Source organism: Moschus berezovskii, chromosome X (assembly GCF_049115385.1).
Source record: "Moschus berezovskii isolate FMDL1 chromosome X, NW_MosBer_1.0, whole genome shotgun sequence".
Classification (NCBI taxonomy): domain Eukaryota; kingdom Metazoa; phylum Chordata; class Mammalia; order Artiodactyla; family Moschidae; genus Moschus; species Moschus berezovskii.
The window spans coordinates 148,755,648-148,770,133 of NC_142488.1; the positions used below are offsets into that span (position 1 = coordinate 148,755,648).

Sequence of the window (14,486 nt, forward strand, 5' to 3'; positions counted from 1 at the left end):
CATCACCAGGTAAATACAACTCAGTGCTTTCAAAAACCAAAAACCCTATGAATAATGTAAAAAGCCCATGAATAGTGTTCAACAGGATTTCTTATCAGAGATATGAAATTTAAACTGCCATGAGACATAAAATCTTAGCACTGGAAAAGGCCACCATGGAAAATGGCCCAGACCAGAAATGGTAGATTAACATTAATGAGGGGGATCCTTTTATATTAGTGAGGGCATATCAATGGGAAGAGCTAGTATAAAAATCACTGTCCATGTTGCTTTACAGAAACAAAAGAGACAGTATGACTAGGCCTTCCCACTCCTAGGATACATCAGAAATACACAGATTTTGAAAGCCACATGAAAGAGAGCATGCACTGCAGCAGCATTCACAATGCCAAGAGATGAAAGTAAAGAAAGTACATGGGAAAGAGAGATGAGTGAATCAAGAAGTGGAATTTGGGTTCATGATGGAATATGACTCAGGCATTGAAAGAAGCAAATAATGTCATTGTCAGAGGTACAGGTAAGTGTGGTGATAATCAGAGTCAGTGAAGAAGGGTCGATGAGAGCTGTGTCATAGCATTTACCTCAAAAATGGGACAGACAATATTGCTGCCAGTGAGTATACTGACTGAGGTAAAATGGGTTCCCATCAGTGCTGGGAACTCCCTGATGCTTAGCAAAGGGGATGGGTGAGAGGAAGGCTTACATTGATAGGCTGAAATTCATGGATTCCCACAAATACCCGTCACATACATAATCACAGGGACAGACTTAGCAACAGTGATTACTACACACTTTCTGAGAGCAGGTCGGAGGAAATAACCACTGCTGAAAGCCTGTGTATTGGTGTAATGGAGCAAGAATTGGTACAGCTACATCAAAGGCAACTCTGTACATCACCTTCGTCAAACAAGAAATATGAACTACAATAAAACCGAGAATGAAGGAGACACAAGCTTTCGGGGTGGGGGACAGAGCTTCCTCTAGCTCATTCTACTCTCATTTAGAAGAGGAAATTCCTCATACCTCTAAAGATGCAGTTACCATAGTAACAAGAGGAGAACCCAATAAATGTTGCCGCCTGGTGGCCACTTTCGGGAGCAGCAACCATAAACCTTAAGCTGATGGACACCGATTATTCACAAGGCGACCAGGCTCTAAATGACACCTACCCTTACAAAATGGACAGAGGTAGCTCACCGAAATAAAAACAAGAACACACCACATGATCAGGAAGGAAGCTTGAACAGGTAAATACCAGTAAATGCTTAGAAAAAAACCTCTGGAAATGTGCCTCATTTGCTTTACTATCAGTGATACAAAAAAATAAACTGCAACACAATCACTAGTGAGAAACCAAACAGGCCACTATCCAAACCTCTGACAAGAAAGAGAAGAGCAATATTAGTAAAGGTATCCCTTGTAAGCCAATCTGATCACAAGGAGCACAGCTTGTCTAACTCAATGAAACTAAGCCATGCCATCTGGGGCCACCCAAGATGGATGGGACATGGTTGAGAGGTCTGACAGAATGTGGTAGACTGGAGAAGGGAATGTCAAACCACTTCAGTATTCTTGCCTTGAGAAACCCATGAACAGTATGAACCTGGCGTGCTGCGGTTAATGGGGTCGCAAAGGGGAGGACACGACTGAGCAACTGAACTAAACGAAACTATATGCTACTGGTGGTAGATAAGCAATCAGAATATTCATGGGCAAGACTGTAAAGTGCCTTAGAATCACAAAATGGGACAGATGATGTCATGTGGTGGTTTCAATCCCAGAGCATTTGAGAAACCAAAAAATCATGGAAAACACAAGTCCACACCCCCACCCCCCAAAACATGTACTGCAACAGCGTTCACAATGCCCAAGAAATGAAAGGAAAGAGAATCGTTGACTGCAAACGAAAAGAGAAAGAAATTGGACATAGAGACACAATGAAATATGACTCTGACATTATGAAAATGCAAAAAATGACATTTTCAGGGATATGTAGAAATCTAGACCGAATCACAGTAAGTAAAGAAGGGCGGATTAAAGACAAATCACAACATATACCTTCCAGAGGGGATTAAAAAACATATTGATGGCGATGAGTACCCAAGCAAGACTGAAATGGACTTACATTCTGATAAGAAAATTACAGTTAGCGAAGGGTAACGGTGGGTGAGAGGCCGAAAGGTGAAGGCTGGAATAAAGTTATACCCACAAATACTTATGCAACTCATAATCCACATGGACCTCCTGTATCAAGAGACATATACTCAACACATTCTAAAAGATAGCTCTGACAATAACGACAGTTGAATACCTCCAGGTATCTGTGGAAAGGAAGGATAAACTGTTTCCCTGCAACAACTACAATGGTGTAGAGTCTTAAATAATAAATAAAGTTAGACTTAAGACAAACCTCAAAGGCTAAAAAGACAAAAATTTTTGGTGTCATCCTTCCCTCATTCTACTCTCATTTACAACCTAGCCTGGAATAAACTCCCAGGCTGCTGTTACCATAGTAACAAGACGAGGGAATGAAAAAATGTTGCCACCTTGTGGACATTTTCTCTAACAGCAACCTTAAAATGCTTGCTGATGGCCACACTATTCACAAGGGTGCTGAGCTCAACCTGATACCCACTCTTAACAAATTTCAAGGGCTCACAGAGGGGAAAATTAATAAACTAAACATAGCAGAAGCTAACAGGAAGAGGATATGAACATGTAAACAGAATTCCTTGTTTCTTTAAAAAAGCACATGACAATTTGCACATTGGCCGAATTCTGAGAGATAAAAACATCTAAGCTGCGAGGACATCATCACCTCTGCCTGGGAATGGAAAGAGGCCACTGTCAAACACCGGATATGGCATCAGTGGAAGAGTAGCGTTAGTACAGTGGACGCTTTAGGGTACTGGTGGGATGGATCTGGTAAGAGCCACTGTGAGCATGACTAGAAGAGTGCACTCACATGATAGAAAAATAAATAAATAAAGAGGTAGAGACAGAATGATTAATCAAATCCTCTCCTGGATATTTCAGAAATGAACAGATTTCGAACAACACACATACCAAACAGGGTCCTGCTGCACCATTCAGAACATTGAAGAGATGAAAGTAAAGATAGCATACCTGGACAGAGCAATGGATAAAGAAATGTGATCTAGGTATAGAAGAAGTTTTGAATCAAGGACTGTAATATGAATATAGTCCGTCTTAGAGATAGAGATAAATCCAGAGATCATCACACTGAACGAAGGAAGGTCGATGCAAGGATCATCATGGGATGAAATGGAGAGGTGGGATACAAAAATCCATAGCAGTGAGCACCCACACAAAGGTGACTAGGACATCCAACCTTGCAAGAAGCATATGGGTAGCAGAGGCCCTGCTTGATGGAAGGGATACATCTGGAACTTGGTATTAATTTCTTGCCACAGATACATATAAAATACAGAATCCACATAAACCTACTTCAACAAGAGTGGTAGACGAAACACGTTCTAATAACATGTAGGTGAAAACAAGCACAGCTGAATATTTAATATTCTCAGTGCCATGGAACAATAATCTATTCACATAAAACAAATGCAGACTTGTCAGTCAACTTAAATAGCATAGGAACTTTTACTTAAAATAAAATCCAAGAGTGAGGAGACACCAGGTTTGGTGGTATCCTCTGGCTCATTCTACTCAAATGTATAGTCGGGCCTGACTAAAACTCTCAGGCAGCAGAGGCCATCCTTAAAGAGGACAGAATAAAGAAGTTTTGCAGCATGGAGGCTTTTCTCTGTAACCACAGCCTGAAAACTATCGCTGATGGACATCTGATATTCACAAGGCCACTGGACTCGACATAACACCTACCCTTGAACACATCAGGAGTCACACACCCAAAAATAAATAAATAAACACACATACACACACACACAAAACCAAAACTGGGACACTCTCAGGAAGAAAATATCAGCAGGTAAATGCAATTCAAAATGCTTTCAAATAGCAAAAAGCCCATGAATAGTACTCCATAGGGTTTCTTACCAGAGATACAAAATCCAAACTGCCACGAGACATCAACTCTGAGCACTGGAAAAGGCCATCATGAAAAATGGACCAGACCAGGAATGGTAGATTAACATTAGTCAGGGGTTCCTTTTATAGTATTAGGGGCATATTAGTGGGAGGAGCCAGTAGAAGAGTCACTACTCAAGTGCCTTTATAGAAAAAACTTAGAAAGTATGACATGGCCTCTCCACTCCTAGGATACATCAGAAATACAGATTTTGAAAACCAAATGCAAGAGAGCATGCACTGCAGCAGCATTCCCAATGCCCAGAGATGAAAGTAAAGAAAGTACACAGTGAGGTAGAGATGAGTGGATCAAGGAATGGGATTTGGGTTCACGAAGGAATATGACTCAGCCACTGAAACAAGGAAAAAATTTCGTCAGAGGCACAGATAAGTGTAGTGATAATCAGAGTCAGTGAAGAAGGTCAGATGAGAGCTGTGTCATAGCATTTACCTTTCAAATGGGACAGCCAATATTGCTGGCAGTGAGTACCCCAACTGAGGTAACATGGACACCAAGTGATGGGAACTCCCTGATGGTTAGCAAAGGGAATGGGTGAGAGGAAGGCTTACATTTTTAGTCTGAAATTCACAGAATCCCAAAATTACCTGTCAAATACAAAATCCACAGGGAATGATTTAGCAAGAGTGATGACTACACCCTTTCTGAGAGCAGGTCAGAGGAAATAACCCCTGCTGAATGCCTCTGTGTATTGGTGTGAGGGAGCAAGAATCTGTACAGCCACGACAAAGGCAACTTTGTTTATCACCTTCGTCAAACAAGAGACACAGATGTATAGAAGAGTGTTTTGGACTTTGTCGGAGAGGGCGAGGGTGGGATGATTTGGGAGAATGGCATTGAAACATGTATATTATCATACGTGAAATGAATTGCCAGTCCAGGTTCGATGCATGATACAGGATGCTCGGGGCTGGTGCACTGGGATGAACCGGAGGGATGGGATGGGGAGGGAGGTGGGAGGGGGGTTCAACATGGGGAACACATGTACACCTGGGGCAGATTCATGTCAATGTATGGCAAAACCGATACAATAATATAAAGTAATTAACCTCCAATTAAAACAAATAAATTTAAAAAAAGAAATATGAACTACAATGAAACCGAGAAGGAAGGAGATACAAGCATTCAGGGCCTTCCTCTATCTCATACTACTGTTATTTACAAGTGGAAGTGGCACATACTTCTAAAGATGCAGTTAACATAGTAACAAGAGGAGAACCCAAAGAAATGCTGCCGCTTTGTGGCCACGTTCTGAAACAGCAACCTTAAACCTTGGGTTGATGGACACTGACTATAAACAAGGTGCCTGGGCTCTAAATGACACCAAACCTTAGAAAATGGCCAAGGGTGGCACAGCAAAAAAAAAAAAAAAAAAACAAGAGCAAACCACACAATCAGGAAGGAAACATCAACAAGTAAATACTTAGTGCTTAGAAAGAAGCCTCTGGAAATGTGCTTCATTTGCTCTATTATCAGTGATTCGAAAAGTTAAGCTGCAACGTGATAACACTACTGAGAAACCAAAAAGGCCACTCTACAAAACTCTACAGACAAGGAAGGATAGAGCAATGTTAGTAAAGGGGACCGCTGTATGCCACTTGTGGGAGGTAAGCGGCCAGAGACTTTATGAGTATGACTGTCATGCCTTGGAATCACAAAATGAGACAGATGATGTCATGACAGTTCCACTCCCAGAGTATTTGAGAAATCAACACATCATGGAAAACACAAAACATCCCCACCTCCACAAACATGCACTTCAGCAGCATTCACAAAGGAAAGAGAGTCGTTGGGTGCAAATGAAAAAAGAAACAAATGGGACATAGAGACACAATAAATATGACTCCGATAACCAGATTTCGTGGATACCAAGAAATGTAGAGCAGATTACAGTAAGTAAAGAAGGGGGGATTAAAGAGATCTCACAACACATACCTTCCAGAGGGGATTGAAAGACATTGATGGCAATGAGTACCCAAGCAAGACTGAAATGGACTTACACTCCTGGTAAGAAAATTACAGTTAGTGAAGGGTATTGATGGGTGAGAGGCCGAAAGGTGAAGGCTGGAATAAAGTTATACCCACAAATACCTATGCAATTCATAATCCACATGGACCTCCTGTATCAAGAGACATGTATTCAACAGATTCTAAAAGATACCTCTGACAATAACCTCTGCTGAATACCTGCAGTTGTCTGTGAAAAGAAGGTGGAACTGTTTCCATGCAACAACTACAACGGTGTAGATAGTCTTAAATAAAAAAAAAAATAATAAAGTTTTACTTTAAAAAAGATCAAAGAGCAAACAGACAAAAACTTTTGGCGACTACTGTGTCTCATTTTACTCTTATTTACAACCAGACTTGGGAATAACACAGAAGCTGCTGTTACCATGGGAACAACAGGAGGGAATGAAGAAATGCTGCCTCCTTGTGGACATTTTCTCTAACAGCAACCTTAAAATGCTTGCTGATGGCCACAAGCGTGCTGAGCTCCAACTGAAATCCACCCTTAACAAATTTCCAGGGCTCATAGAGAGGAAAATAAATAAATTAAACATGGGAGACGCTAGCAGGAAGAGGACATGAACATGTGAACACAATTCCGTGTTTCTTTAAAAAAGCACATGACAATGGGCACATAGGGTGAATTCTAAGAGATACAGACATCTAAGCTGCAAGGACATTATCACCTCTGCCTGAGCATGGAAAAAGGCCACTGTCAAATGCTAGACATGGCATCAATGGTAGAGTAGCATTAGTACAGTGGACGTTTTAGGGTTCTGGTGGGATGGACCTGGTAAGAGCCACTAGGAGCATGATTGGAAAAGTACACTCCCATGAGAGAAAAATAAATAAAATAAATAAATAAAAAGGTAGAGACAGTATGATAAATCAGATCCTCTCCTGGAGTATTTCAGAAATGAACAGATTTCGAACACCACTCACCCCATACTGGCTCCTGCCACACCATTCAGAACATCAAAGATATGTATGTTAAGATAGTGTACCTGGACAGAGGAATGGATACAGAAGTGTGATATAGGTCTGGAATGAATTTTGAAGCAAGAATTGATATTTGAAAGTAGGCCATCTTCAGCGATAGAGATAAATCCAAAGATCACCACATTGAGTGAAGGAGCAATTCAAGAAATATCATGGGATACAATGGAGTGGTGGGATACAAACATCCACTGTAGTGAGCACCCACACAAATGTGACATGGACATCCAACCTGGCAAGACACTTATGGGTAGCCAAGGACCTTGGTGGATGGAAGGGATACATCTGGAACTTAGTATTAATTTCTTCTCACAGATACATGTAAAATACAAAATCTATGTAAGCCTATTGCAGCAAGAGTGGTACATGAAACAATTTCTAATAATATGTAGCAAAAAGCAAGCACAACTGAATACATAGAGTAGTCTCAGTGTCTCGGAATAAGAATCTGCACACGTAAAGCCAACTCATCCTTGTCTTCAACTTAAAGAGAATAGGAACATTTACTTCAAAGATCCAAGAGTGAGGAGATGCCAGAATTGGTGGCATTCTCTGGCTCGTTCTATTCTAATGTACTTTCAGGCCTGACAACTCTCAGGCAGCACAGGCCATCTTAAAAGAGGAATGAATAATAAATCCTTGCAGCATGGAGGTTTTTCTCTGTAACAGCAGCCTTAAAAGTATCACTGATGGACATCTGATATTCACAAGGTCCTGTTGCTGGACTCGACATGACACCTTTACTTGAACATGACAGGAGTCACTCACCAAAAAAAAAAAAAAAAAAAAAAGAAAGAAAAAAAATGAAAACGAAAGTCCAGGACACTCTGAGGAAGAAAACATCAACAGTTAAATACAGCTCAAAGTGCCTTAAAAAAACCAGAATCACTTAATATTTCCAAGGCTGCTGGGCTTTAAATGATATCTGACTTTCAAAAATTGCTAGTGGTCTCGTGTGAATGAAAAATGTCAAATAGCAGACCATATCTGGAAGAAAATATCAACAGGTAAATACAGTTCTAAGTATTTCTTTTAAAGCACATGAAGTATAAACTTGAACCCAAAGCAATAAAGAAAATGGCTACGGGATCGTACTTATCAATAATTACCTTAAACGTAAATGGGTTGAAATTTTCAAAAAGGCTAGGAAACAATTCTCATAGCCATCAATAGTTCAGTGTTGAGTTCATGAATAGTTTTTAAAGTTTGGGACAAACTGTAGTATTTGCTATTTGAAGTACTATTTGTAATTGGCATATTACGATGTAACATTGGTCTTCATTTCCAACTTAAAATGCCTAAAAATGCCTAACAGGTTTTTAGATTTGTGAATTTTAGTTGATATGTATTTTATGATGTTACTGAACCTGCAGAAATATTGAAATATTTCAGAGAACTTATTCACTGTACATTTAATTTATTTTATTTATAAAAGTTATGAATTGTAGAAAGTTTTACTTGTTGGGTCAAATGCTTGTTGCATTTGAAGTGCTAGTTACAAGAAAATCAAATACCTTCAATGTATAAATGCTATTAAGTTTTTAAAGGACTCTGGAGTATAAGTAAGTTTGTTTAAAGAAATTTAGTCTATTCAACCTGAATCAGCTCTGTCAAACATTAATTAAAAGCCTCATTTAAAATAAATAAAGAAATAATGGTGGTGGGAGGGAGGGTTGGGAAGCTGGCTGGAGGTGGAGGTGGAGGTGGTGAAGTTTATTAATCTAATTAAAAATGAAGTTGCATTTCCATTTTCCAAAACCACCCATTCACCAGCGTACTGTGTCACTAGACATTATGTACGATTTTACTTTGCAACAGAAACCATTACATTTAAAAATTCATTACAGCAAGGTTAGTTAGACACATGATGGATGCAGCTTTAATCCTGCCATATATTATTACAGTTAAAATGTAAATGATGAAAAATATTTTGTGCTTATCAGCATTTATGTGGAAATGTGTTTTACAGTGATATATGGTGTTATATTTCTATTATTGTGATGAAAAAGAAAGCAATACAAAAAGACGAAGTGTTTATTAAAACATGAAAAAAAAAAAGAAATAAATGGTTTTGCAGCACTGAAGAGATTATAGAAAGTAAATAAGCTAGATCAGACCTGTTTTATGTAGTAATTTTATAGTTTATTTTAATTATTTCAGTTGTAAAATATTGTTATACTGTTCATTAGTTCTGATTGTTCATATTAAACTATTGTAATGCAAATAAATAATTAGAAAAATAAAAAAAAAATAAAGCACATGAAGTACCCTCATTATAGTGAATTACTGTGAACTCTTTTGGGTTCACCTCTTTGTGATCCCAGAAACCATAGCCCACCTAGTTCCTCTGTCCATGGAATTTTCCAGGCAAGAATTCTGGAGTGAATTGCCATTTCCTCCTTCAGGGGATCTTCCTCCCTTCTCATCTCCTTTGACTCATGCCTTTGCAGGAGGATTCTTTACAATAGTGCCACCTGGGAAGCCAAGTGTATTATTAGAGATACACAAACTATACTAATGAGGTATCACCTCTGAGTAGTGAAAAAGTGTCAAATATTATACAGAGAGGCCGTGGTAGAGGAACATTTTTAAAGGGGAATCTTTATGGTACTAGTGGGATATATTTGGTAGGAGCCACTATAAATGTCACTTCAAAGTGCCTTGTAAAGAACACAAGAGACTGACCATATGATCTGGCAGCTCCACTCCTAAGAGTATTTAAGAAAAAAAAAAGTAAGAGATTTTGAAAAACACGTGTAAGCCAACCATGTCCTGCAGGAAGATTAACAACATCCTATACATGAAAGTCAAGAAACTGATGCAGACACTATTGAAAACAGTGAAAAGTTCTTTTATAATTATTTTTAAAAATTTTTTAATTGAGGAATAACTGCTTTACAGAATTTTGTTGTTTTCTGTCAAACCTCAACGTGAATCAGCCATATGTATACATATATCCCCTCCTTTTGAACCTTCTGCCCATCTCCCTCCCCACTATAGTGTTTTTTAAAAACTCTAAAAATACAGTTATTATACGATCTAACAATCTCACTACTCGGCATATATCCAGTAAGATGAAACCTCCCATCAGAAAAGTGATATGCTCAACAGTGTTTATGGTAGCAAAATGTACAGTAGCAAAGACATGGAAACAACCTTAAATGACCATAGATAGGCGAATGGATAAAGACAGATATATTATACATACAATGGAATATTAGCCATAAGGAAAAATGAAATAATGCTATTTTTCCAACATGGATGCACCTAGAGATGATCATACTAAGTCAAACAGAGAAAGACATGAGGAGCTTAGGTCGGTTCAGCTCACCTTGACACTTCCTTTGGACCTCAGTTGATAGAAGGTCTTCATCTTTTCCTCCTGCATATCTAGAATTGGCTGTTCCATAAGCGATCTAGAGCCTTGTGTCTTCTGAGTCACCTTAGTTAGTTTGAAGACTTCCAGTGGTCTGCTCCAGAGCCCCTGAGTACCCCTATATATACCCCTCCCAGGGGGCCACACCCTTATGCTTTATGAGGTCAACAAATCACTTCCCCAGCCAGTGGTGGCACTGGGTGAGCCTTGACATCACAAAGCCCCATCCTGACACCTCTAGGGGAAGATGCGGAGCAACTCAGAGAGAGTTGCCCCCTTCTCGATTTTTTAGCCACACCCACTAGCTTCCTAGAGTTTTGGGCCGTTATTTAAATTTCTTATTTTACATTGTCTTTATCCAGAAGCTTAAAAGGGAAAATTTACATAACTTTCTTTGTAGTAAAATTCCAGCATGGCTGAATAGACAAGAGACAAGGAACTATAAAATGACAATCGAGAAATATTTGGAAGATAGCTGACAAAGAGCTCCTTTATCATTAATGCAGAGTCCGAAGTTAAAATAAGAAGATGAAAAACCCAATAGAAGACAATCATGAAGTAAACAAGGGTACAAAGAAATACAAATTACCCAGAGGGGGGAAAAAAAGGAAAATTACCGAGAATCAGGAAGAAATGTGGAACCTAATTGGTAATAAAAGAAATGCAAACCAAAACAATAATGGAATACAATTTCCCACCATGTAAATTGCCCAAGTTCAATGAGAAAGTTGAAAGATAGCAATTTTTTCCTCCAAATTGACGATGAGAAATTGGAAAATGAATGTTTCAGCAGTGTTGTGAAAGCATAGTGTGATGCAACTTTCTGAAGGACAATTTGACATTATCTAGTAAATTTATACGGAGAAGGCAATGGCAAGCCACTCCAGTACTCTTGCCTAGAAAATCCTATGGATGGAGGAGCCTGGTAGGCTGCAGTCCGTGGGGTCGCTAAGGGTCGGACTCGACTGAGCGACTTCACTTTCACTTTTCACACATTGGAGAAGGAAATGGCAACCCACTCCAGTGTTCTTGCCTGGAGAATCCCAGGGACAGGGGAGCCTTGTGGGCTTCCGTCTGTGGGGTCACACAGAGTCGGACACGACTGAAGTGACTTAGCAGCAGCAGTAAATTTATAAATGCATGGAACCACTAAGCAAGACCCTATTCAGAATTTACATTGCAGAAATATTTCTGCAATTTCATCAAGATTATATATCTAATGCTCACTGCAAATTCCCCCCCGCCCCCATCATCCTAGAGAATGTTTTTGGTATCCTTCCCCACACTGTCCTTCCTCCATGCAACCCCTGTTGTCAGTTCTATTAGTGTAGATTACTTTTGCTTCATCTAGAATTTCCTGTAAATGGAGCCTACAGTATGTACACATGTAGTTGCTTAACAATGTTGTGTTACTTTCTGCTGTACAGAAAAGTGTATCAGGCGTGCATTTGTATAAACATACCTCTTTTTGAATTTCCTTCCAATTTATGTCACAACAGATCATTGAGGACAGTTCCCTGTGCTATACAGATATTTCTTGTTAGTTATCAAGGAATTATTTTCCAAAATATGCAAAGAGCTTATGTAGCCCAGTATAAAAAAAAAATCTCACTCAAAAAAACAGGCAGATCTAAATAGACATTTCTGCAAAGAAGTCATACAGATGATGAAAAAACACATGAAAAGAGGCTCAGTTCAGTTGAGTCGCTCAGTCGTGTCCAACTGTTTGCGACCCTATGAATCACAGCACGCCAGGCTTCCCTGTCCATCACCAACTCCTGAAGTCCACCCAAACTCATGTGCTTTGAGTCAGTGATGCCATCCAACCATCCCATCCTCTGTCATCCCCTTCTCTGCCTGCCCTCAATCTTTCCCAGCATCAGGGTCTTTTCAAATGAGTCAGCTCTTCACATCAGGCAGCCAAAGTATTGGAGTCTCAGCTTCAGCATCAGTCCTTCCAATGAACACCCAGGACTGATCTCCTTTAGGATGGACTGGTTGGATCTCCTTGCAGTCCAAGGGACTCTCAGGAGTCTTCCCCAACACCACACTTCAAAAGCATGAATTCGTTGGCACTCAGCTTTCTTTATAGTCCACCTCTAACATCCGTACATGACTACTGGAAAAACCATAGCCTTGACTAGACAGACCTTTGTTGGCAAAAAATGTTTTTGCTTTTTAATGTGCTGTCTAGGTTGGTCATAACTTTCCTTCCAAGGAGTAAGTGTCTTTTAATTTCATGATTGCAGTTACCATCTGCAGTGATTTTCAGTTCGGTTCAGTTCAGTTCAGTCGCTCAGTCGTGTCCGACTCTCCGCCACCCCATGAATCACAGCACGCCAGGCCTCCCTGTCCACCACCAACTCCCAGAGCTCACCCAAACTCATGTCCACAAAGTCGGTGATGCCATCCAGCCATCTCATTCTCCCTCGTCCCCTTCTCCACCCGCCCCCAACCTTTCCCAGCATCAGAGTCTTTTCCAGTGAGTCAACTCGTCGCATGAGGTGGCCAAAGTATTGGAGTTTCAGCTTTAGCATCAGTCCTTCCAATGAACACCCAGGATCGATCTCCTTTAGAATGGACTGGTTGGATCTCCTTGCAGTACAAGGGACTCTCAAGAGTCTTCTCCAACACCACAGTTCAAAAGCATTTTGGAGCCCCCCAAATAAAGTCAGCCACTGTTTCCCCATCTATTTTCCATGAAGCATTGGGACAATTATCTTAGTTTACTGAATGTTGAGCTTTAAGCCAACTTTTTTTTTTTTTTTACTCATAATTATCTCAACTTTATTTTCTTTTTTTTTTTTTTACAATATTATATTGGTTGGTTTTGCCATACATTGATATGAATTTGCCCCGGGTTTACATAAGTTCCCCCTCCTGAACCCCCCTCCCACCTCCCTCCTCCCTTTATCCTCCCTCTGGGTCATCCCCGCATGCCAGCCCCGAGCATCCTATAACATGCATTGACCCTGAACTAGTGATTCGTTTCACATATGACAACATACGTGTTTCAATGCCATTCTCCCAAATCATCCCACCCTCACCCTCTCCCATAGAGTCCCAAAGACTGTTCTATACATCTGTGTCTCTTTTGCTGTCTCGTATACAGTAAGCCAACTTTTTAACACTTTCACTTTCATCAAGAATCTCTTTAGTTCTTCTTCACTTTCTGCCTTAAGGGTGTTGCCATTTGCATATCTGAGGTTTTTTATATTTCTCCCAGCAATCTTGATTCTAGCTTGTGCTTCATCCAGCCCAGCAATTCTCATGATGTACTCTGTATATAAGTTAAATAAGCAGGGTGACAATATACAGCCTTGATATACTCCTTTCCCTATTTGGAACAAGTCTGTTGTTGCATGTTCAGTTCTAACTATTGCTTCCTGACCTGCATATAGATTTCTCAAGAGGCAGGTCAGGTGGTCTAGTATTCCCATCTCTTTCAGAATTTTCCACAGTTTATTGTGATACACAGGGTCAAAGACTTTGGCATAGTCAGTAAAGCAGAAATACATGTTTTTCTTGAACTTGCTTGTTTTTCAATGATCCATCAGATGTTGGCAATTTGATCTCTGGTTCCTCTGCCTTTTCTAAAACCAGCTTGAACATCTGGAAGTTCACAGTTCACATAATGCTGAAGCCTGACTTGGAGAATTTTGATCATCACTTTGCTAGTGTCTGAGATGAATGCAATTGTGAAGTAGTTTCAGCGTTCTTTTGCATTGCCTTTCTTTGGGATTGGAAGGAAAACTGACATTTTTCCAGTCCTGTGGCCACTGCTGAGTTTTCCAAATTTGCTGGCATATTGAGTGCAGCACTTTCACAGCATCAGCTTTCAGGATTTGAAAGAGCTCAACTGGAATTCCATCACCTCCACTAGTTTTGTTTGTAGTGATGCTTCCTAAGGCCCACTTGACTTCACAGTCCAGAATGTCTGGCTATAGGTGAGTGATCACACCATCGTGATTATCTGGGCTGTGAAGATCTTTTTTGTACAGTTTTCCTGTGTGTTCTTGCCAC

At 40.0% G+C, this 14,486-nt stretch overlaps 1 pseudogene; it reads right to left on the bottom strand.

Annotated features, from left to right (window-relative positions):
* Nucleotides 1–10,496, bottom strand: part of LOC129564095 (histone-lysine N-methyltransferase PRDM9-like) — a 172,465-nt pseudogene extending 161,969 nt beyond the window's left edge.
* Nucleotides 10,497–14,486: the final 3,990 nt, after the last annotated feature.